Source organism: Patella vulgata, chromosome 3, assembly GCF_932274485.2.
Source record: "Patella vulgata chromosome 3, xgPatVulg1.2, whole genome shotgun sequence".
Taxonomy (NCBI): Eukaryota; Metazoa; Mollusca; class Gastropoda; family Patellidae; genus Patella; species Patella vulgata.
In genome coordinates, this window is record NC_065881.2 from 6,256,871 (window position 1) to 6,281,196 (window position 24,326).

The following is a 24,326-nucleotide window of genomic DNA, read 5'->3' on the forward strand; positions in this document are numbered from 1 at the left end:
GTGGTCTCGACTTTCCACTGTGTATTGACAACAATTATTAGTGATGATTGCGCGGATGTCGTTAATGAAACGATGTCACATCTATATAAATAGATGTGGGTGTGTGTTCTTCCATCATGCTTCGTCGCCGCGATCCACCCCACACGTGGTATCAAATGAACCAGTATGGCCCCGTGAATGTTTTGGGCCCCGGGCGAATTTGAGCCCCGGACGAGTTAGGGTTCCGGACCAACTTGGGCCCCGCGCCACGATCCATGTGGTATCAAATGAACCAGTATGACACCGTGAATGTTTTAGGCTATCGAATTTGGCCCCCGGGCGAATTTGGGCCCCGGATGAATTTGAGCTCCGGACGTGTTAGGCTCCCGGACGGACCTTGGCCCCGGTCGAATTTAGGTCCTGGGCGAACTGTGCCCCACTGGTAAAGACCCTTACGCGCAAGCGAATTATTGAAATAAAATTAAACCATACGTTAGTCCCGAAATGACCTAGTAAGTATACGTGAAACCCACCACTCTCTCTCTCTCTCTCTCTCTTCTCCCCCTCTCTCTCTCTCTCTCTCTCTCTCTCTCTTTCTCTCAATAACCAAATTTAATGTATATGGATCTTTCAAATTGGTTATTTTATTAATAATCGAAATTCTGATGTTACTGGATCAATATTAGACAATTAATGATTTTCTTAGAAAACTCCCTCGGTAATAAAACACTTATGTCATTGTGTCCAGAAGGAAATAATATGTCTTGAATTCCTGGCTCCATGTAAAGTCTGTAGTATGTTTTAGATTCAAGATATATCATTTTTGTAAGTTTTACCGTATCCTTTTGTTCGGTTTCACATTCAGCTGGAAGCTTATGTTAACTGAGATGATTCAAATATCGTTTTAACAAAAGGAGCGTAGTGACAGTAAACCAGCTAGTTTTGTTAAGCTATTCACATTAAGAATATAGCTACTGGTAATCTATCTGTCAGAAACAGAATCATATTTAAAAACAACATGTTGATACAGACACGGGTTCATATATATAAAAAGACATGGGGTTTAACGTCCTATTGTTCTGCTCCGAACTGGGCTAATGAAGACGGGCATACATCATACAGTGTACTATGAGGGAAATTTTGCCCGGACAGCGGCACTACGGCCTACTCTTATATCGAATTTCAACTGTCAAGGGATCTTTTACGCGCACACCAATGTGTACACGGGACCTCGGTATTTCGTCCCATCCGAACGACTAGACAGCTGTCCTTGTCAGGCCCTCCGTCCTGCATCACTAACATGGGGGAACTACGCCGGAAAATCTGGATGAACTTTTTCGACCAATGCAGGGATCGAACACCCTACCTCCAGGCTAGCGAGCCAGCGTCTTACCCACTTAGCCACCGCGTGACCTGTCGATTCAGAAACAAATCCATATATAAAAACAACGTACTGATACAGTAACAAAAGGTTATTTATTGGTGAACAAAATATTGTTCAATCATGCCCCTACTTCGAGAACACCGGATACTGCTTCACAAGAGTGGAATTATGCGGTGGATGCGCGATTAAGAAGTAAAAACGTTTTAGTACTACACGGTATATGAAAGAAGTGGGATTGGACGGTCTAGTAGTTTAACGCTTGTGCGTGAAATCACAAGGTCTCTCATTGAGTCGAGTGGCGTGTTTTCGATTCCCCACTTGTACGTGATAACGAGTTGGGTTATCTCCGGGTCCTCCGATTTCTCCCCACTGCTACAAATACGCCCTCCTCCTCTCTCTCTCTCTCTCTCTCTTCTCTCTCTCTCTCTCTCTCTCTCTTTAACTCTGAGAGAGGCCTCACCATAGGCCTACGTTTGTATTAAATATTAGCAGTGACATTTATGGAAATATTTAATGGGGTAACTGTACGTGAAGGGTTCGTCTCGCTATTTCTTCTTTCAAATGTAACATAAATCAAACGAAAAGAACTTAAAAACTTTACGCTGGTTCGTCATCTATGTTGGATTCCTTCTAGATGCTTATCAACTACTTGGGCCATTTAAGATAATATTGATGGGTGTTTTAGATGATTGATATTAATGTCAAAATAAGAACCAGTAATTGTTGTTAATATCGATATTGTCACTCCAGAGAAGTTATAATGGCCATTTGTATCTCTGGCCAGATGTAAGGTTCCTATACAATCTCTCGGAAGAGATAACCCATAAAATAGCATGGTACCTTGTGCTTTATTGTCAACCGAAGAGAGAGAGAGAGAGAGAGAGAGTAGGTCACTTCGGGACTAACATGTGGTTCAATTTTCTTTCAGTAATTCACCTATAATAATAATTATCAACATACACTTACATGGCCGCGGATAACCGACTAGTACCTTATGCTGCTATGTCGGATAGACCTAATTGACTAACGTATCAAGTACAATCACTTATTTATATGGAATTACTTCTAATCACTTGTCGAGATCAAGTGTTGACCAAAGGCCCGCCGGTCAGGACATTGACCAAGGCCCACACAAGTACGCGCCGAAGGGGCGTCACAAGCGCGCCAAAGGCGCGCGAGCGTCTGGGGGGGGGGGGGGATTCTGCCCCCAGGAAAATTTTGAAAATTGACAACCGCATACCCATTTTCCAAGCATTTCAGACCAAAGCAGAAGAAGGCAAATTTTTGATTTCCTGATACAATTAGATAACAGAATGACCTAAAAGTACTATCATTAGGAAAGAAGGAAGGAGAGGACAGGACACAGCCTGTGTCCTGTCCTCTCCTTCCTTCGTTCTTTCTTTTCTTTCTTTTCTTTCCTCCCCTCTCCTTCCTCTTTTTTCTTTTTTCCTTTTTTTTCTTTCTCTTTTTTCTTTATAGGCTTAGGCCCACTTTTTTTAATGAGCTTAGGCCCACCTGTCACGGACAGGTGAACAGGTGGGCCCAGTCCGGCACTGGTGTTGACATAAATAAGCATTGATGTAGAAATTTACACGTCCACCCGACACAAACTAGGTGGCAGGGTGTTGAACTGTCTGATGATAAAGAAAAAGCACGCGACCGTGCGACTTTTGTCATGGAAAGTGATTTTTTTTACCATTTGTTTATGTAGCTGAGTGGGGGGAGGGGGTGAACCCCAGAAATCCCCCCTCTGGATCCGCCCCCCTGCTTACATAAATAATAATGTGTCACCATTTGCTTAAATCTATTGATTATACTTGATAACGTATTTCATGGTTATGCTATTAATTTCTACTCCCAAGAAAAAATGGCCATCAAATTTTCTGCGAAATCTCCATCAAATGCCACGTCAACAGATTCTCATTAAGATGTTGAAATGTCAAGAGTTTCTGTGGATTTAAAAGTGTATTGCAAACATATTTTGTAAGTCACTTTAGCCTACTCCAACACCCTGCTTGTTTACCGAGGTGGTCTAATAATAGGAGCCGCGGTGGTGCAGTGAGTAAGACCTTGACTCGCTAGCCTGGATGTGACCCCCCCCCCCCTTGTCCGTGATGCAGTACAGAGATCCTGACAAATGAAAATGAAATGAAATGGGGTTTAACGTCCTACTATTCTGCTCCGAACTGGGCTAATGAAGACGGCATACGTCATACAGTGTGCTATGAGGGCAGTTTTGTCCGGACAGCGGCACTACGGCCTATTTTTATATCGAATTCCAACTGTCAAGGGATCTTTTACGTGCACGCCAATGTGTACACGGGACCTCGGTTTTTCGTCTCATCCGAAAGACTAGACACCTGTCCTTGTCAGACCCTCCATCCTGCATCACTGACATAGGAAATCCTGACAAGGGACAACGCAGAACAATCAATAAATCTTGAAAATTGCCGTCTGTAGTGAGAGAGGGAGAGGTCATTTCGGGACTAACATATGGTTCAATTTCACTTCAATAATTCGCTAACGCTTAGGGGTCTTTAGCTGTTGGAGGAAACCCTGAGAAAACCCATGGGGTTGGGAAGGCGACCCTAATCCTTTGTCTCAAAACATAAGCTCAGAATCGACCCCCCCCCCCTCTCCTTCCCCCGCTTATTTCAACCCAATAGAAACACCCTCTCCTTCGCTAAAATAAGCTCGCTTATCAAACTCAGTGGATATTCTAGTCTCTTGTAAATGCCACATCGTGAAGCTAGAGGTTAATTTAACTTGTCCAATTGAAAGGAAATCAATGAAAGCTATAAGGTTTTCAACACTTCTAGTAACGAATAATGGATAGGATAAAATTCTAACAAATTCCACATGCAAATGGAAGTATGCATTTAGGCCGTCAATCAAGAATGCTTGATGCTTTCATATCTGGTTCTATCTACGATTTCTATGACCTTGAACAACCCGTTTCATCAGACGTAAAGGGCAGTAAATATAGGATTACACGTGCAATCTGATTTAGACACAGATCCTATTTCGTTTCGTTTTTTATAGTTCAAAATTTCGTTTTTCTTTACTACACTTGGATCTGGAAGAGTTGTTATCAGCCAATGAAACGGGCTGATACGGCGAGAGAAAGGGAGATGGGGGCTTAACGTCCACTGGACACAAAATGGGTCATTTCGGGACTAACATATGGTTCAATTTTATATCAAGAATTCGCTTGCGCATAGGGGTCTTTAGCAGTGCGAGGAAACCGGAGGACCTGGAGAAACGCCACGAGGTTGGACAGGCGACCCTACTCCTTGTCACGTGCAACCGGGGATTCGAAACCCCGAGTTGACTCAATGACAGGCCTTATGATAAAGCGCGCACGTGCTAACCATTCGGCCACCCAACCACCCGATTAGTGTCAGGTTCTCCCACAGCACATTAGTGACATGGCTTATGTTCGACTTCACTAGCCCAATCGGTGCGACGTGACAAGGAGTAGGGTCGCCTGTCTAACCTCGTGGGTTTTCTCCGGGTCCTCCAATTTCTTCCCACTGCTAAAGACCCCTACGCGCAAGCGAACTATTGAAATATAATTAAACCATATGTTAGTCCCGAAATGACCTAGTCTGTGTCGAGTGGAGTTAAACATCTCTCTCTCGTCAATTAATCAATGCAAAACCTCCTTTTTTGTATACAGGTCACAATTCTATGGAATACAATTACTGCTTTTTACTGAGCGACGTTTCGACTAGGCTTCTCTAGTCATTATCAAGCTATGATAAAAAATGAAAATATGACAGGACAATATATACATGTACACCACAATGCTAAGTTAATGATGACAAACCAGGGATGTAACTTAATTACGTGTACCTAATGGTAATCTGATTTAATTGTACGCTAATAAGTAATACGTCAACTCGCTCCAGGTGGTAAAGTCGATTACCTAAGGCACCAAATAACTGAAATACTAGCAAAGGCATCTACCAAGCAGCAGACGACCAATGTGTCCCGCCAAGAAAGGAAAGCCCTCAATGACCTAAAAGACGACAGATCTATCACAATTGTTTCCGCCGACAAGGGAAAAGCAACAGTCATCATGAATACTCACGAGTACCTCACAACGGTCAACGGTTTACTCCAAGATCCAGCAACATATAGAAGAATCCGCAAAGACCCAACAAACGCGCACAAGGACAGCCATGAAAACTTGCTTAAAAAACTAAAAGAAGACAAACAGATCTCTGAAGCTCTCTATTACAAGCTCAGACCAAACCACCCTCGACCACCTTATGCCAGGGCTACTATAAAAATCCATAAAAACCCCATGAAAGCCCGTCTGCTGGTGTGTTCTCGAGATTCAGTCTTCTACAACACAGCCCAATATTTATCAAAACTACTTTCCTCACTTGGCACAACTGCATCGTCCTTCATCAAAGATTCAGGTGAATTCTGTGAGAAACTGCAGAATATTCAAAACCCCGGGAGGATGGTCTCATATGATGTTGTAGATTTGTTTACAAATGTACCAAGGGAAGAGGCCCTGAAGATTCTACGCAAGCGCATAGAAAGTTTAGAAAACCCACTAGAGACTTCCCTATCAACAGACAACATCATACTCTTGTTGAAACAATGCATCAATTCAACATATTTCTCCTGGGGTGACGATTTTTACGAACAGACCAATGGATTACCCATGGGAAGCCCCCTCTCCCCTTTAATTTCAGAAATATTTTTAACTGATTTAGAAGAGAAGGCGCTTCAAACATCCACCGTAACCCCAACATGCTTCTTTAGGCAAGTGGATGATACCTTTGTTATTATCAATCAACAAGATGATCCAGAAACACTGTTACAACACCTCAACAGGCAACACCCACGTAAAAAATTCACAATGGAAACCGAAAATGATAACCAACTACCTTTCCTCGATGTTTGTGTATCTAAAACCAACAACTCGATCCGCACCAGTGTCTATAGGAAACCAACTCACACCGACCAATACATTCACTTCAAATCTAATCACCCGAATAGCGTCAAATCGGCCACAATTTCAACTCTGGTGAACCGTGCGAAAAAGATATGTGATCCTGAGAGCCTCTCCAAGGAAATTGATCATCTCAAACATGTCTTCACAAATTTCAACGGCTATCCAGGGAAGTTTGTGACAAACGCCATCAACAAGACCCTGTCGGCGAGTGCAGCTAAACCAAAAACCCCGACTGCCCCAGTCAGAATCTTCCTGCCTTTCAACGGCAAAGTCTCCTACCAAATCAAACGGCTACTAATGCAACAACCAGAAATAGATGTAACTTTCACAAAAAGCTACAGCACTAAAGATATATTAAGAGCCAATGGTAAACAAAATCCTACACAACCACCACAACCAAAGGGATGTGTTTATCAAATAGTATGCAATTGTGGGATTGCATACATCGGGGAGACAAAGCGACCATTAAATAAAAGGATAGATGACCACAAGTCGAAAGCAGCAACCAACAACTCAGCTGTAGCTGAACATTTGAACTCCAACCCTCGCCACAGAGTCCAATGGTCCAACGTAAAACCACTATGCAAGAATATAAGCAACAAGAGAGCGCGCCGATTACATGAAGCCATTCATATACGACGACACAAACCAACGATGAACAGAGATCAAGGATTGTTCCTCCCCAGGGCGTATGATATTCTTATCACATAATCAAGGCTAAGCATAATTCTACTTTTTTCTTTTTTATCATATTTAATACTTATCAATATTCCAGTAATAACTTTAAGTTTGTAATAACCATCATAATATGCAAAAATGACAACTAATAATTCCCAACTATTTTTGCTTTTCAGGCATTTCTGCTTTTCAGGCCTGCGGTTATTGTAATTTAATGCACTCAATATTTCTAACCCTGCTTTTCTACATCACCATAACATCCAGTGAAGTACCACTCAATATTTTAAATTGTCAACCTTCAGGGGACTATTGATCATTTGTGCAGTCATTGTTCTAAGGGTTTTTCGTATATCAGTGTAATCACTCGCATCAACATCCACATATCAATTATTTTGGTCATAACACAAATCAAATCTCATCTTCGTGGGATGTTGTCATTATCAAAACCTCATCAAATCGTTGTAAATACTCCACAACAATCTATTCTTTTACCATTTGTATTTATTTCAGTGAAAGGGGTCGTTGATAACATTTCATCAATTTTCATTTTCTTGCAACGTTTGTATTATTAAAACCCACTAATCACTGTGTATACTCCACAACAACTTATCCATTAATCAATTAGTCAATTTTTTAGGTTAATTGGTATTATTACTTATTAGCGTACAATTAAATCAGATTACCATTAGGTACACGTAATTAAGTTACATCCCTGGTTTGTCATCATTAACTTAGCATTGTGGTGTACATGTATATATTGTCCTGTCATATTTTCATTTTTTATCATAGCTTGATAATGACTAGAGAAGCCTAGTCGAAACGTCGCTCAGTAAAAAGCAGTAATTGTATTCCATAGAATTGTGACCTGTATACTCTATTTCAATTACTAAATGCCATTGAAACACTCCTTTTTTGTGTGTGAGGGAGAGAAATGGGGTTTAGGTCATTTCGGGACTAACACATGGTTCAATATAATTTCTATAATTCGCTTGCGCGTAGGGGTCTTTAGCAGTGGGAGGAAACCGGAGGACCCGGAGAAAACCCACGAGGTTGGACAGGCGACCCTACTCCTTGTCACGTACAACCAGGGATTCAAAACCACGCCAGTCGACTCAATGACAGAGAGAGAGGGAGAGAAAGACACAGAGAGAGGCTTAACGTCCACTCGACACAGACTAGGTCATTTCGGTTCAACTTTACCCCCCCCCCCCACACACACACATAGACCGAGTTAATGAATACGAGCATACGCCATACACTGCGTTATGGGGGAAATTTGCCCGTCATTTCGGTTCAACTGATCACTGTCAGGACTTTTTTTATTTTACTTGCACACCAGCGTGTACACGGGATCTATTATTTTAAGTACCATTTGAACGACTAGACACTGTAGAAATCCATGCTAGAAAATACCGCCTTAAACAATTAGCCGAAATGAAATGAAATGGGGTTTAACGTCCTACTGTTTTGCTCCTATACTGGGCTAATGAAGACGGGCATACGCCATACAGTGGGCTATAAAGGAAATTTTGCCCGGGCAGCGGCACTATAGCCTACTCTTATATCGAATTCCAACTACCAAGGGATCTTTTACGTGCACGCCAATGTATGCACGGGGCCTCGTTTTTTCGTCCCATTCGAACGATTAGACAGCTTTCCTTGTCAGGCTCTCCATCCTGCTGCACCACTGACAAGGAGAAATCACGTCGGAAAATCCCAATGAACTTTCTCGGCCAATGTAGGGATCAAAACACATTGAGCCACTGCAGAACCTAGTGACGATGAATCTGGAAGACTATTAAACATACACTATGCAAGAGCTAAATCTGCCTATTGCAGGTCTTTCTTTAGGCCTGGATTGTTTTCTAAATTATTAATTAGGCATTAATTAACTTATCCAGGCCATAATCAACTCTCGATGGCATCGGATTTCTCCGATATTAAATAGATTAGAACAGTTCAACATGCATTATGCAAGAGCTAAATCTGTCTGTCGCAGGTCTTTCTTTAGGCCTGAAATGTTATCTAAATTATTAATTAGGCATTAATTAACTTATCCAGACCATATTCAACTCTAGATGGCATCGCTAACATGCGATCTTAAGTGGATTATGAGCTGATTTACTGCATAACTTTCCTTCTCGATTCAACGATTAAATGGATAATCGAGACTATGCTGTTTATCGTACTGACTTTAGTAATGATGACCGAGGCTAGGCAGAAAATCATTCGCTTATTTCTCTGTTCGTAATGGATCAATTTGAATGAAATTTTCAGCAAATTGCCTTTACGTTATCTAGTTTTTAATTATTATAGTGAGAACTGCCAACTCGTTATCGTATCTCCCATAATGTATCTTTCAGTCATATTTTGATTTAAGCGAAAACTGAAGGAGCGAGACATAGCTTCGAACAACCAAGACGCTGGTTGAAATTATTGTACAAGTCTTGTCAAACATTCAAAGGCTAATATCTTCTCTCGCAATAGAGTAATTTGAATGAAATTTTCCAATTATTCATTTTGCATTTTCTATTTTCGAACTATTTTAGCGAGAATGGCGAGTTCTTTATCTAAATCTTACATAATGTATCTTTAATTGTTTTCCTTATTTTCAGATTACATGGCAGAACGGTGTCCTCGGGGTTTACTCAAAATGCAGGATTTGGGAATATTTTCAGGACGTCTGCAGCTTACCAATACTCCATTATATTCTGTACTCATGGACTGTCGTATGGTTCTTGTAGCACCACCAGGATTTCACCTGGCTATCCAGTTTGAACTCATGGATCTAGCAGGCAGCAGTAAATATTGTCATGGGGATTACATTCAGCTTCTAGATGGAGCTTCTATACGCTCAATATCCATCAGAGGTAAACTATTTTCTATGTTCTTTACAATTAAATGTAAAATCGTAAAAAAAGGGTATCTAAATATCCAATGTTCCTTTTTATGTCCGTATTGCACACAGAGATCTATCTATTTCATAGAATACATCTCAGTCCTTTTCAATTCCATTAAATGGAAGTAGAATAAATACGTAAAATGTCGGCCAACTAGCCCAGTATCTGTTCAAAAGAGGTGCTGTCCGTAGACAGACAGCCGAAGTTTAGTATGGTTGGGCTCGCGACTCACGGTGACTCAGTGAGCGAGGTCCTTACTCCATTCCGCTTTTGGCCGAGAAAATTATTCGTGATTTTCCTTGCCCTGTCCCTACCCATCGTGTCAGTGTTGCAGGGCGTATAGCCTGGTAAGGACAAATATCTTGTCGTCAATGGTGACTCAGTGAGCGAGGTCCTTACTCCATTCCGCTGTTGGCCGAGACAATTCCTTGTGATTTTCCCTGCCCTGTACCTACCCACCGTGTCAGTGTTGCAGCTAGGATTTAAGGGGGTGATATGAGATATGAGTCTGTACTTGGATGAACTTGTAAATTACTTATATTATAATCGTTATGAATCTACACACTGCAATGAAGAATCTCATGCCTAATGCTAGGTTTTCACTATCACGATTCGTGAGTAATCGTGGTGATCCTATCACGTCGTATCAGTCGTAGCAATCGTGTTGATCGTATCGAAACGGGGGGTTGGATGGCTGAATGGTTAGCGTGCGCGCGCTGTATCATAAAGCCTGTCATTGAGTCAACTGGCGTGGTTTCGAATCCCCGGTTGTACGTGACAAGGAGTAGGGTCGCCTGTCCAACCTCGTGGGTTTTCTCCGAGTCCTCCGGTTTCCTCCCACTGCGCAAGCGAATTATGTAAATAAAATTAAACCATATGTTAGTCCCGAAATGACCTAGTTTGTGTCGAGTGGACTTAAAGCCCCATTTCTCTCATTCTCTCTAGTGGAGAATGGTGATAGGGACAGTTGTCAGGGGGCAGGGTTAATGTCCACTCGATACGAATGATGTCATTTCTGTTTTAACATTGTATGGTTATTTTTTTTTTCGATCAACTAACATATGGTTTAATTTTATTTCAATAATTCGCTTGCGCGTAGGGGTCTTTAGCAGTGGGAGGAAACCGGAGGACCCGGAGAAAACCCACGAGGTTGGACAGGCCACCCTCACCTTGTCACGTACAACCCACGACAGTGCGAACCTAGCATTAACACAGATCCAGCAGGAAAGTATGACATTCTACCCTAAAATTTTTCCGACGTGGTTTCCCCTTCTCAGTGGTGCAGAACGGAGGGCCTGACAAGGACAGCTGTCTAGTCCTTCGGATGAGACGGAAAACCAATGTCCCGTGTATACATTAGAATGCACGTAAAAGATCCCTTGGCAGTTGGAATTCGATATAAGAGTAGGCGATAGTGCCGCTGCCCGGGCAAAATTTCCCTCTTAGCACACTGTATGGCGTATGCCCGTCTTCATTAGCCCAGTATAGGAGCAGAACAGTAGGACGTTAAACCACATTTCATTTCATTTCTCTACCCTAAATTAGGATGCTAATTGATTTCAGTTTATTGAGGATCCCCTGTCGTCATAATCCCAGATCGAGCAGAAACATAGGACATTAATCCCCAATTCATTTCATTGCCGTGAGGACCCATAATTATGTAAGGTGGGGGTTGGTGGCCGAAAGGTTAGCGTGTGCGCGTTGTATCATAAGGTCTGTTATTGAGTCAACTGGCATGGTTTCGATTCTCTGCTTGTACGTGACAAAGATTAGGGTCGCCTTCCATCCTCGTGGCTTTTCTCCGGGTCCTCCGGTTTCCTCTCACTGCTAAAGACCCCTACAGGCAACCAAATTATTAAAATAAAACCGAACCATATGTTAGTCCTGAAATGACCTAGTTTGTGTTGAGTGGACGTTAAACAAGCTCTCTCTCTCTCTCTCTCTCTCTCTCTCTCTCTCTCTCTCATTTCAGTGAGGATCCATAACGATGTAATGTATATAATAGTCGCTATCACAAGTCTATCTGGTAATCGTGTTAATAACAGTTAACACGGTCTATTTGAGGGGAACGGTTACAATGAAGCCTAATTCATATGTTGACAAAATAAACCGCGGCTAGACAGTATACAAAATTTACGCTATTGACAACCCCGCGTATGCCATTCATTAAATACCAGTTCCGGCGAGTACTCGGGATCGGAGAATTGCTTAAGTGGTTAATTTCAATGTTTTGAGTAGACTTGCGTTTCAATATTTGCTAAACGAACACTTGCTTACATTGTGATATCGTTGTCTGAAATGTTCCGTTTGATTTCGTGTGAAGGAATCTTGGCAATATGTATTTATATAAGTGTTAGTTTTCTCCGAAAATAACGTATTGTTCAATGAAAAGGTTATTCTAAAGATGTAGCGATTACACACGATCTTGGCGATTAAATTCTAATGGTTTTTGTTATAAATGGGGAAAGGAGGGGGATTTCCAGTTTGTACGTGACAAGTAGTAGGGTCGTCTGTCCAACTTCGTGGGTTTTCTCAGTGTCCTCCGGTTTCCTCCCACTGCTAAATACCGCCATGGGCAAGCGAATTATTGAAATCAAATTGAACCATATGTTAATCCAAAAATGAACCAGTTTATGCCAAGTGGATGTTAAACCCTATTTCTACCCCTCTCTTTGTTAAATTTCTAAATCAAAAAGTTTCTATCAAAGACTTTAAAGGTACATTATGGGTGATTAGATAAGGAGTTGGCAGCTCTCACTGTAATAGTTAAAAACTAAATAATGTAAAGGGAATTTGCTGAAAATTTCAGTCAAATTGGTCTACTCTGAACCGAGATTTTAGCAATGGAATTTTCGGCCTAGCCTCGATCATCATTACTAAAATCGGTACGATAAAAAAAAACATAGTCTCGATTATCCATTTCATGATCAAATCATGAATGGAAGTCGAACGGCAAATCGGAACCTAATCCAATAAACATCGCAGGCTAACGATGACATCGAGAGTTGATTATTGTCTGGATAAATTAATTAATGTCTAATTAATAATTTATATAACAGTTCAGGCCTAAAGAAAGACCTGCAATAGGCCGATTTGGCTCATGCATAATGTATATTAAAGGGAATAAACATATCAGTAGCCCGTTCTAAGATAAATATCATTTGTTTATAAGTGAATGAGCTGCTTAACCAACTACACACATACATAATTAATTAAAAGTACGGTGCTCAGTGCAAAGTCAATTAAAGTCGCTGATTCGATCGAGAATGTTTCAAACAACCTTAAATTTTTCAAGACTTAATCTACGCTAAATTGTTCTCAAATTAATTATTTAATATTTAATTAAGAAACAAAATACCATGGATAATGTTTGGTGTTGAACTGAAACGGGTGACACAGGGGACCATTAACTGATTGTATTCAACACTGTTTATATGGTGTGGTAAAGTGGGTAAGACGCTGGCTCGCTAGCCTGGAGGTCGGGTGTTCGAAAGTTTATCCAGAGTTTCCGGCGTGGTTCCTCCTTGTCAGTGATGCAGGACGGAGGGTCTGACAAGGTCAGCTGTCTAGTCGTTCGGATGGGACTGAAAACCGAGGTCTCGTGTACACATTGGCGTGCGCGTAAAAGATCCCTTTGATATAAGAGTAGACGACCGTAGTGCCGCTCATAGCACACTGTATGGCGTTAAACCACATGTCATTTCATTTCTGTTTATATGGTAGGCAAAGGATGCTGAACGTAATTTTCATTTCAGCATATCTTTGTAAATACTTTTATCCAAACACAACGATTTCTCGACTGATACTTTTTTTAGAGTTTTCACTTTCGTATGACGACAACTAAATTTGTAGTTTTATTTCATTTTTATTTTTTTTATTATTATTATTATTTATTTTTTTTTGGAGGGTGGTGGGGCGGCGGCGAATGGTTTAACGCGTGTGCGCTAAATGATAAGGTCTAACATTGAGCCAAGTAGCGTGGTTCCGATTTCCTGCTTTTACGTGACAAGGAGTTGGGTCGCCTGTCTAATCTAGAATATTTTCTCCTGGTCTTCCGGTTTCCACCCACTGGAGGACGTTAAACACCCACTCTCTCTGGTCCTCCGGTTTCCTACCACTGCTAAAGACCCCTACGCGCAAGCGAATTATGAAAATAAAAAGATTAAACCATATGTTAGTCCCGAAATGACCTAGTTTGTGTCGAGTGGACGTTAAACCCCATTTCTCTCTCTCTTTCTCTCCCACCCCCTCTCTTTCTCTCTCTCGCTCGCATGTTAGTCCCAAAATTACCTTGTTTATGTCGAGTGGACGTTAAAACTCCATCTCTCTCTCTCATCTCTCTCTCTCTCTCTCTCTCCGCCCCCCCCCCTCTCTCATCTCTTTTATTAGCCCCGTTGGTGAGGAAAGGTAGGACATTAAACTCCATCACATTTCCTTTTGTAAAATGTAGCTTACTTTGACACTCCAAGTAATAGTATTCAATTTATTTCTTCAGGTAAGCAATCAGACAAACTTAAAACGATTACTTCAACTACTCAATGTCTGGCTAATGTTCTATCAAGATTTTCTTTATTTTTACAGGCATGCCTTTGAATGATCGCCTTTGTGGTAAAAAACTTCCAAAAGAGGAACTGACGTCACGTGGTAATACAGTAACAGTTCGTTTCTATAGTGATCTGTCTATGCAGGAAACGGGATTTCGTCTCATTTTCTCAGCGTTTCATTCAGGTGATTTTTGATTGACGTTGTTTTAGGCTTAGATAATTATTTATTAAATGGACGCGGTTTGTAATAAGACGACATTATAGATATTTCTTACAATCACGACTACAAAATCAGGAGCGGATCCAGGAATTTTTGCAGGAGGGGGTTTGCCAGGTTCCTGTCAAGGTAATGTGACTGTTGACAATGTATGATGCCATCATCGTCTCTAAATTAAGTAGGCATACATACACATTGAGCTTTTTAAAGAGAGAAATCCAACACCCCGTTTGACGTCAATTTTTATTATGAATTCATAGGATCACATTGTGATTCAATTTCATTGATACAAAGCATTAATTGTGATATCACATACGTCAGTATCATTATCTCGCGCTTTGAATACCAATCCCATCCCAACATCTGATGATAAAGGATAAAGCACACGACCTTGACATTTTTCTCATAAAAAGTGTTGTTTTACAAAGACTTTTATGTAGCTGAGTCGGAGGGGGGGGGGGGGATAACCCATCCCCGCCCCTGGATCCACCTCTCCTTGGTGTTATAATTTAAGCGCGTGGGGATGGTTGCATTTTCTAGTTCAGCTCTTAATTTGTTGGAAATGGAGCCACGGAGATTCATTGAGTAAAGCTCTGGCTCAGCTACCAGGGTACGATCCGGGCCTAGGTCGATTGGGGGCGGGGGACTGGCAAGAAAAGGCGTGTAGTCGTTCGTATGGCACGGAAACTTGAGGTCCCGTGTACATGCGTGTGTGCGCACTTAAAATAACCTTTGGAAGTTAGAATTGAGATGCTGTCCGTCTTTGGTTTATTTAATTCACTCGATTTGTGAGATGACTGGCGGGTAATTGCTTCAAGTGTGTCGTATAATAGCTTCCGTCTCAGACGGCTTTATGCTTATTTACGGCCGAGATCGACTGCTTTGAAAAATAATACTCACCCCATTTTGTTTTATAGAACCAATATTTTATTTCATATGTAATTATGATTGGGGAACCCTCTTCAGTATTTACGAAAAAGACATAATATACATGGTTAATGTGAGAATTTTAACGAGATATTCTTTTCGTTGATATTCAAGAAACTGTGGCGTGCACGTAAAAGATCCCTTTACAGTTGGAATTCGATATAAAAGTAGGCCGTAGTGCCACTGCCTTCGTAAAAATTTCCTCATAGCACACTAAATGGCGTATGCCCGTCTTCATTAGCCCAGTTTAGAAGCAGAACAGTAGAACACTAAACCCCATTGCATTTCATTTCATTTAAATTCGGTCTTTAACGTGCAGTCAATGATTTATCCTGGGGAACTTCAATCATCTCCAGAATCGCACCCAGGGTCTCCTGGTTAATTGGGCGGACCGGGGTGGGGTTTGGGGTTGGGGTGGGGGGGTATGGTTCAGTGGATTTAGCTTTATCTAAATCACCAGTGCGTACCGTTTTCGATCCCAGCGTTGACCCATTCTCTGGATTTTTCAGCCTAGATTCAGGGTGGGTCTGACTATCTGACTAGAAAAAGACGTCTAATCCTTCGGGTGGGACGAAAAACAAAACAAATCCACCTGTGTTCTGTTTGGCATGCAGATAAAGAATCCTTAACAGTTGGAATTCAATCAGGAGCAGCTGGAAGTTTTGCGGTCCTGGAAAAAATTGACTCATGCCCCTTTTTTTCACTTGGCCTGTTAGTGCAAAAAAAGTAAGACGTTTAAATCCCATTTTATTTTATTTCATACCCACTGCGCAACCGTGGGTCTTTTAAATCTTACAGAATATACCCCTTTAATGTCTTCTACGGTAGTCCATCTGTCTCTTTAATATCGCATTGAATTCCTGCAATAATAGTAATAATATCTTCTACCGCCCCACTTAATATCGCATTGAATTCATGCAATAATAGCAAAACTATCTTCTACCGTACCAGCCCATTTTTCCATTTAACATACAAATGTGATGTCATCCTTTGAAGTTGGTGTTCCATTATTTCAAATAATGGTACGGGCAATGTACCAAGCGTACACTATTAATAGTAGTTGAAATTTTGGACTCGCCTGACGTATTTTAAGTTGTTTAGTGGTCTCGAGCTTAAGACATTGCGTAATATATTGAAACAATAGCTCAGGAACTGACGTCCCTCGTGTTGTTTCAATATATTACTTAATGTCTAGCTCTTGACCATTAAACTACACTCAATATCGCATCGAAGTCCTGCAATAATAGCAATAATATCATCTACGATGCTACCCCGTCTTTCCATTTAACATCGCATTGAATTCCTGCAATAATAGTAATAATAATAATGGCACACTAGACTTCAATCGATATGGAACGTTGATGAAAATTACCACGATTCCAGCAGATATACAAAACAAATTTTTAAATATTTCTTTCTACAATTAGTCTAGACACTCATGGCCATTTTAATTGACCGTATATCTTAAGAAAACTCCCCATGAAGAAGAACTTATATTATAATTCCTGATGTGGGAAGAGGCAATTGATAAATGAACTTGGGAATAAAATTTGTAGGCATGCCTATAAAACACTCATTAATTTCAGGCAATGATAACATCTCTAGGGAAGTTTCACTTCTCTTATGGAAGCTGGAGCTCGTTTTTTGAATTATTTCCAATCACAATGTCCTCGTTTGTGTTTTCTGAAATTTAATTAAAACCGACGGTGAATAATTCAAATTGATTAGTATAGTAAACACTTCAAATATAATTTGAGATGTTTTTTGAGACGGATTGACGTTTTATTCCCTCATCAAATCAACTGGCGTGGTTTCGATCCCCCCGTTGTGCGTGACAAGGAGTAGGGTCGTCTGTCCAACCTCGTGGGTTTTCTCTGGGTCCTCCGGTTTCCTCCCACTGCAAAAGATCCTAACACGCAAGCGAATTATTGAAGTGAAATTGAACCATATATTAGTCCTGAAATGACCTAGTTTGTGTCGAGTGGACGTTAAACCCTCTCTCTCTCTCTCTCTCCCTCTCTCTCTCTCTCCCTCTCTTGTATTAAGACATATGACGCGTTATGGAAGTATACGTTTTTTATAAATAAAAATTACTACAATTTTACCAGACAATTTCTCAATTGAAAACCATTAGCTCAAGCCAATCATGTTCTCAAAATTCCTTTGTAAATATTATGCTTTGAATCGAACATTAAAAGGGGAATAACTCGTTTCGAACAAAAGAGCTTTGTCATTAATATTTTTACGTAATCTCTCGCCCCCCCCTCCCCTCCTCTTGTGAGTCCGTCTTCGTTTTATGTTAAAGACCGCAGCACCACTACGAGGCTCTTAGTCTGAGCATATGCCCAATTTCAAATGTACTGAGAGCATATGTCATTGACACAACCGGCGTGATTCCCCCTTGTCAATGATGCAGGACGGAGGGCCTGACAAGGACAGTTGTCTAGTCCTTCGGATGAGACGAAAAACCGAGGTCCCGTGTATACATTGGAATGCACGTAAAAGATCCCTTGGCAGTTGGAATTCGATATAAGAGTAGGCGATAGTGCCGCTGCCCGGGCAAAATTTCCCTCATGACACACTGTATGGCGTATGCCCGTTTTCATTAGCCCAGCCAAGGAGCAGAACAGTAGGACGTTAAACTCCATTTCATTTCATTGACACAATCTGATTAAAACACAGATCCTATTTCGTTTCGTGTTTTATAGTTCAAAATTTCGTTTTACTTGTCTTCACTACACTAGGATCTGGAAGAGTTGTTATATAACAAGCGTTCTGATTGATGTGAGGGATTAACCAATGAAACGGTCTGTTACGGCGAGTTCTTGGCGTGCCATGCACGGAACTGTGGGTAAACCACTAGAAACGTCAACACGGATTGATTAATCAATGTCTGACGTCATCGGGTCAAAAGCCGCTCGTACAACCCCTGACACGGCCTTCGAGTACAACTGGTTAGATCTTCATGTAGTGTAGGCCATCGAAAGTATAAAAATACGAAACGAAATATAGATCTGTATTTTAATCAGATTCGTCATAGACAGAAAATTCCCAAGAATCACGTAATTATTACTAAATTATCATATATTTTTTTTAGGGAGGTGTAATTCATCGGAGTTTAAATGTGAGAATGGGCGGTGCATGAATAAAGTATTATTATGTGATGGAGTAGACAATTGTGGTGATGAATCGGATATATGCGGATTATCTGAGGCTGGAAAAGCTGGATTAGTGCTGCTGTGTATAGCTGTTGTATTATTTGTTATTTTCTGTGGACTGTGGTGCACGTATAAAGAACCGCCAAAAGAAGACGTCAACCAAAAGGGGCCTAATTCAAGGCCTAATAAAGTAAGTAAAAGTAAGTTGGGAATGGTGTTTTCTTGTAGATTAGCTTATTTTGCCAGATAAAGGATAATATTGGTGTCAGCCATTATCACATATATGCTAGAACTGGTTAAACCCGTTCCATATATGATTTTAACACGGAGATCATTACTACGATAGATGCGTAACGAAGATTTGAAGAAACGGAAATGACGAAAGCAAACGCAAAACACGAGTTATATAACTGACTGAAGTAACGAGCGATAACAGATACACGGGCGTATCTCTGCTCACTGATAATTCCCTCGAAGACCAAAAGTTGTTGCTTTCGTCACTTCCGTTTCTTCAAAGCAATGATCTCTGTGTTAAAATTATATTTGCAACGTGTTTAACCAATTCTATATCATATGTAATAATGACTGACAACATTATTGTCCCTTAAAGATGCTTTATATAAGATTTAGAGAAAGGGCTGGTCGTTCGTGCTATAATAGTTCAAATATGGATAATGAAATATGAATATATTGAAAATTTCAGTAAAGATATTGGTGTTTTGACAATCTAGTTTTGATTGTCAAATACAAAGTCTCCGTGGGGGTCACGGTGGCTAAGTGGGTAAGACGCTGGCTCGCTAGCCTGGAGGTCGGGTGTTCGATCCCTGCATTGGCCGAGAAAGTTCATCCAGATTTTCCAGCGTGGTTTCCCCTTGTCAGTGATGCAGGACGGAGGGCCTGACAAGGACAGCTGTCTAATCGTTCGGATGGGACGAAAAACCGAGGTCCCGTGTACACCTTGGCGTGCACGTAAAAGATGCCTTGGCAGTTGGAATTCGATATAAGAGTAGGCCGTAGTGCCGCTGCCCGGGCAAAATTTCCCTCATAGCACACTGTATGGCGCATGCCCGTCTTCATTAACCCAGTTGAGGAGCAGAACAGTAGGACGTTAAACCCCATTTCATTTCATTTCATTTCACAAAGTCTCCGAAGCCAAAAAGAAAACCTTGTAATAGTAGATTTAGTTCTTTCATAATGCATCTTTTATTTTTGGAATGACGTAAACTGGTGGACGGACGTTTCGGCCCTAGAGGTTGAAGTACCTAAATCTCTAACTCAATATCATCCAAAGTCTTCGACATTGAAAACAAGAATTATTTGTCAATTTAAATCAACATTGATGCTGTGATCTTACCGGGAAAAGACGGGCTGCTGATATCATTAAGACAAAATTTTAAAAATTGGACACGATTTGCGTGCCAGAATTCTTTCGAGTGCCATTTGTAATGAAGCGACTCGGTGAACGAGGCTAAGCATATCCCACAGGAGAATACTAGGTCCCAAATATTAGCGATTTAACTCCTTTAAAGCTACCGTGGTTAAATTAAAAAAGAACAGTTGGTCAATTAAATCCCTTTTTAATGTGATTAGCCCAATGATCCTATTTTTAAATTCAAAGGTATAACAATTTGAATAATTATTTTACAGAGGGCATCCTCAGTGACTAACACCAGTACATTAACAACGGCAAGTCCGTACTTAAAACGGACTCCTGATATAAGTGTTTCACGCAGTACCCCTTCACCAAACGAAAATTCCAGGGCACCTTTAGTTAAACATGATGCTGACGACTTGTGATGAAGGACATGGTGGTGATGGTCGTGGTGGTGATGGTCATGGTCTTAGTGGTGGTGATGATGTTCTTGGTTCTGATGGTCATTGGTCATGGTGGTGATGTCTTGAGAATGGAAGAAAGATATGTCAGTGTTTCTAATTGTGGTTTATAACTGCTGATGATTGTTGCAAATCTTATGTGGTATTGTATTTGAAAGAAACAACTGAATCCCAAACATACGCACAGGAAAAACTGGATTCACAAAACGTTATTGTTACATATATGTGACTTGCTATTACTGTGGACCCCGGCGACTAGATTCACAAAATGTTATTGTTATTAATAAGGAACCGCTAAATCCTCAAAATGATTTATATATTATTGTTATGGAAAGAGATGACTGGATTCACAAAATATTATTGTTTTTAAAAGGAATCGCTGAATCCTAAACCTGACATGTTATTATACTAGACAGTGATGACTGGATTCACAAAATGTTATTGTATGTTATTAAAAGGAACCGCTGAATCATAAACATATCTGACATATTATTGTTATGTAATGGGGCGACCAGATTCACAAAATGTTATTGTTTTTAAAAGGAACCGCTGAATCCTCAAAACGATTGTTATATTGTTGTCATGGAAAGGGACGACTGGATTCTTGACATATTATGTGATAAGATACTTACTGATAAATTATTGACTGTCTTGGGATGTGACAAGAACACTGGCAATCAACGGTTTATTGAATACGTCCTTCTATTGTTCATTGGTTTTCAACGAACGGGTCAACGTTTGTTTACGTTTTGAATGTTTGGTAATGGCTGACAGAGCTGGATGTAAACTTTATTTATGGTGTGCGGCATTTGTTTTGGTTTTCAGAGATCGATCAGTATTCCACCCTTATTGTGTACCACTATATGGTATAATAATTCGTCGCGTTTTTGGCGAACCGACGAATCTGATATATTTAAGTATTGAGAATTATGCGCATACTAAACTTAGGCTGTCTGTCTACAGTTATCTCCCCTTGAGAACAGACACTAAGCTAGTTGACCGACATTTTAAATCCTAAATCGACGATTTTAGTCGAAAACACAAAGTAAACGTCGAGAATTTTGTTAAGGGTTTATTCTGCTTCCATTTAATACAATTGAAAAAATGTATTAAGTCTTTCTATGTATGACAGATGTGAAAACGAGATGAACCGCATTACAAAACAGTATACTAAATGGCGGCTATTTAGGGAAGAGATCTATTCTCGAAGTATGAAGTATATGGATCTCTGTGTGCAGAATGGAGCCTAACTAGACACACACACGCGGAATGAATTATACGTTCTGTTGTTATCTCTGTGGCCATCAAATAATAACGTTTATGTAAATGGCGTTCGGTGTCCTGATGTATATCTATCAACTATTAAATCACAAATGAATGTTATTATTTGATGTCCACAGATATAACAACAGAACGCAAATTTCAGACACATAATTCTCAATACTTATATATATGAAGAGTCCAGGGGAAGAACGATCCAAGTAACATTTTTCTCTTTTCGCATAAAAGGCAAAACAGACTTTTGGACGAGAATGCTTGACGGAACAGAACAACAAGTGGGTTTAATTACAACTTCAAAATGATGTTTAATACGAATCATAATTACCAGTACAACAACTGACTTGCACTTTTCAGCCATATTAAGGTCAAATAAAGGATACGATAGACTTGTATTTGTCCGGGAGGCCATTTCAGAAGGGCCTTGGTTCGATGTGACTCCGATCTTTTTTACCTGAAATTGATTGTTCCACAGAAAGCTTGTGCAATTTGCTACCAGATGGTGCTATTAACTGGGGTTCGTTGAAAAGGTGACTTAGGTCGTTCTTCCTCGGGGCTCTTCATATCAGATTGGTCGGTTCGATAGAAACGCGACGAATTATTACATATAATTTACCACTTCCTCCGTTACAAACCCAGTGCCTATAGGATTTGCCTTAATACAACTACTATGCAGTTGTTCTACGGTATGGATAATTGTATTTTGGAAGAGAGTCTGTTTCCCACTGGCTCAGGAGGTTTAGCTTGTAGTGAGTGAGCTCAGGAGATTTCCTTTCAGGTGGATGCACTAACGACAACCGTATGATTCAAGCCCTGCTTTATGGAGATATATACTAACTGTTGCCAACTCAGTTCTTTCAGATAATATCAAGATTCCATGGAACTGAGACAACTGTGCACTATTACGGAATTCGTTGTGATTTTTAAAGTATATTTGTTCTTTAACAACTTAATAAAGAAAATTCTTTGAAATATTTTAATCACGCAACGCGACATTGTATTCAAACTTTTATAGATAACCCTCACTTAACGAAAGAAGATTATCTACATAGAGAATGGCGGAGAAATTTCATCGGAAATGGAATATAACCAATCGGATTAAAATACAGATCTATATTTCGTTTCGGTTTTTTTTATACTTTCGACGGCCTACACTACACGAAGATCCGACCGGTTGTAGTGTAAGGTCGGGTCAGGGGTCATAGAGAGGATTTTGACCCTATGACGTCAGACATTGATTATTCAATCAGCGTTGACGTTTCTAGTGGTTTACGTAAAGTTCCGTGCACCCCATGCCAAAAAACACGCGCCGTAACAGACCGTTTCATTGGCTAATCTCTCACATCATCCAGAACGCGGGTTATATAACAACTCTTCAAGATCCTAGTGTAGTAAAGACAAGTAAAACGAAATTTTGAACTATTAAAACGAAACGAAATAGGATCTGTGCTTTAATCAGATTGGAATACAACCGTGTTCGGATTATTAACACTGCTGCACGAGCTATGTCAATAGCTATATACATGTATATATACTTTAATAATTTTATTTATTATTGATTGATTATTGATTATTGATATATAACAACGATTAAAGAAATGCACATGCAATGCATTGATTCATTTTATTTATTACACCAATGTATTTAATGGTCCCTTTTCACATTTTCACATCCGTGCTTTGTTATGTTTTAATTATGGAAATGTTAATGTACATTTTTTTTTTTATTACTTCATAAAATTTGAAACATGTTTTATTGTTGTTGTTTTTTCTAAATTTGATCCGATTAAAACAAGTGTAGGTCTACCGACGAACGGTTTATTAAGAGTTATTCCCCTTTAATCAAAACTAAACCATTCTTGTGCTTAACTGATACAGTTACCACAAAGTTTCTTTTCTTTTTAAAGGAAAAAATAAAATGAAATGAAAGAGAGAGAGAAATGGGGTTTAACGTCCACTCGACACAAACTAGGTCATTTCGGGACTAACATATGGTTTAAATTTTTATTTCAATAATTCGCTTGCGCGTAGGGGTCTTTAGCAGTGGGAGGAAACCGGAGGACCCGGAGAAAACCCACGAGGTTGGAGAGGCGACCCTACTCATTGTCACGTACAACCGGGGATTCGAAACCACGCCAGTTGACTCAATGACAGGCTTCATGATACAGCGCGCACGTGCTAACCATTCGGCCATCCAACCCCCTCCCCCCCCCCCCCAAAAAAAATGAAATGAAATGAAATGAAATGGGGTTTAACATCCTACTGTTCTGCTCCCACTGGGCTAATGAAAACGGGCATACGCCATACAGTGTGTCATGAGGAAATTTTGTCCGGGCAGCGGCATTATGGCCTACTCTTATATCGAATTCCAACTGCCAAGGGATCTTTATGTGCACGCCAATGTATTCACAGAATCTCGGTTTTTCGTCACATCCGAACGACTGTCGTTGTCATGC

At 40.3% G+C, this 24,326-nt stretch overlaps 1 long non-coding RNA gene across 1 annotated transcript in view; it reads left to right on the forward strand.

Moving 5' to 3' along the window:
* Positions 1-23,621, forward strand: part of LOC126815976 (uncharacterized) — a 37,159-nt gene extending 13,538 nt beyond the window's left edge. The window contains exons 2-5 of the long non-coding RNA XR_007678151.2: positions 9,629-9,883; positions 14,495-14,641; positions 18,699-18,949; positions 20,407-23,621. This is a non-coding gene — a long non-coding RNA (uncharacterized LOC126815976). The remainder of the gene's footprint in view (positions 1-9,628; positions 9,884-14,494; positions 14,642-18,698; positions 18,950-20,406) is intronic.
* The last annotated feature ends 705 nt before the right edge of the window (positions 23,622-24,326 follow it).